Source organism: Panthera pardus, unplaced genomic scaffold, assembly GCF_024362965.1.
Source record: "Panthera pardus isolate Hobbes unplaced genomic scaffold, ASM2436296v1 HiC_scaffold_16, whole genome shotgun sequence".
NCBI lineage: Eukaryota > Metazoa > Chordata > Mammalia > Carnivora > Felidae > Panthera > Panthera pardus.
The window spans coordinates 97,630,487-97,632,676 of record NW_026526721.1 but is presented as its reverse complement, the minus strand read 5'-3'; the positions used below and the strand labels follow the sequence as shown (position 1 = coordinate 97,632,676).

Sequence of the window (2,190 nt, the reverse complement as noted above, 5' to 3'; positions counted from 1 at the left end):
GTGAGGACAGGAATGAGAATACAGAATCCCTGGGAACCACAGACACAAGCTGCATTCACAACTCCTCACCCATTCTTCAAAAACCCTACCTGAGCTCCACAGAAAAAGACTGGGTCAGGACATGAGGCCCAAGAGAACCTCCATTCCCGTGCAAGCGGCAGAGAGGTAAACAGCTGTGGCAAAGCACAAAGCCCTGCCCACACGCTTCTCATCTACCCCTCCCACAGAAAAAAAGGCTTAAGCATCTGGGGTTAGGGCAGCAAAAGATTGCTGCCTTTCAAGTACTTTAAAGAACTACAGCTGGGGGAAGGGAACAGAAAAATAATTTACACCTGGAGCTGCCTGCTGAGGACCACACCATTAGCTATCTCAGCAGGATTGTTGTTACTTCTTATCTTTTTTGTTTGTTTTTTGTATACATCCACAAGGTAATCTTAAGTTTTTTATGAGAAAATAAGTGAATTGAATTAGCTAAAAGAATTTTGGAAAAGGAGAACCAAGTTTGAGGTTCACAGTAACTGATATCTACACACAAAGCAGTAGCCAAGACAGTTCAGGGCTGGAGAAAGGATAGACCCGGCGGCCCAATGGGACTGGATGGAGGGTTCAGAAAATGAAACACACCGGCACATATACAGGGGATCCTTGCCCAATATGGAGGGGAGGAGGTGGGTGTGGGAGTTAGGGGTGCCAATCCCCAGGTAGTGGAAAATCCACCTATTACTTTTTTTTTTTTTATTTATTTTACAGATAGAAAGTGAGTGTGAGCAGGGTAGAAGGGCAGAGGGAAAGAGAGACAGAATCTTAAGCAGGTTCCATGCTCACCAAGGAGCCTACGAGGGGCTAGATCCCATGACTCTGGGATCATGACCTGAGCCAAAATCAGGAGTCCGACGCTCAACTGACTGAGCCACCAAGGCATCCCTCCACTTATAACTTCTGAGTTATAGGCATCCCTCCAAGTATAACATCCCTCCACCTATAACTCCCCAAAGCTTAACTACAAATAGCCTAATGTTGATGAGGAAGCCTTACCAACAACATAAAACAGTCTAGTGGCACACATTTTGTATGTTATATGTATTAAATGCTCTATTCTTACAATAAAGCTAGAGAAAAACAATGTTGAGAAAATATATTTACAGTACTCTGCTGTAAAAAATACTCATATAGGCAGGGTGCCTGGGGATCCCCAAGATCTATCACTTGCTTCAAAAGTGTTTAGAATGGAGGAATGCCCCTTCTTGCAATTTCTTTTCCCGTTGCAACCTTGGAAGCCATTGTCTCAGCCACCCTCTGCTTCCGGGACCAACCAACACGGTTTTGTTTTCTTTAGCTTAGCTTCTAATGCCAATCAACCATAAACTCCCAGATTCCTCAGAATTATTCCTGTCAGGTGGAAGCTGCCGTCAACCACTTGATCAACATGCATCTGCAGGCCTCTACACTTACCTTTCTCTGAGCTTCTATTTCCACCAGGACGTTGACGTGGCTCTGGAAGGCATGGCACACTTCTGCGGGTTGCCGAAGCGCAAGGGCTCCCAGCGTCTCTGGAAGATGCAAAACCAGCGCGGCGGCAGCGCCCTCTTCCAGGACGTGCAGAGCCATCCCAGGGTGAGGGGAGTAAAACTGGACACTTCAGAAGCTGCCTCGGCGCTGGGGAAAGACCTGAAGTGGACCCTTTTGTATCTGCTTGCCGTAGGCTCTCCCTGCGCCGTATGAGTTCCTAGAGAACCACTTCCGGGAGGAACAGGTGAAACTCACCAGGAAGATGGCGACCACGTGACGAATTCTGCAGGCTGGCCGCCAGGCTAGGCTGGGCAAGTTAGGCTCACTCTCAAGCGTGAGTAGGAGCCTCCAGAACCCAGAGTCTGTTGAGAATCCCCTCAGGCATCCCCCTGATATCAGGACTGCTGCCTGAATCTCTCCCTTCAGCTACTAGGCCGTTGTTTAACCACCTTGGAGTCTTCTTAAAAGCTGTGGACCAACTGGAAACAATAAAGCTTTTTGCAGGGCTGAGTGGGGGGATCTGACTACACGTGAATGCGCGCAAGTTCAAACCCATATTGTTCAAAGCTCAACTGCATGTTCAATTGATTTTCACTAAACATGCAAGGAGGTTCCATGAATAAAGAATAGTCTTTCCAACAAATGGTGCTAGAAAAATTGGATATCCATAAGCAAAGCAAT

General features: G+C 47.1%; 1 pseudogene; it reads left to right on the top strand.

Annotated features, from left to right (window-relative positions):
- Window positions 1–1,363: 1,363 nt before the first annotated feature.
- Window positions 1,364–1,815, top strand: LOC128777372 (ferritin light chain-like; annotated as a pseudogene).
- The last annotated feature ends 375 nt before the right edge of the window (window positions 1,816–2,190 follow it).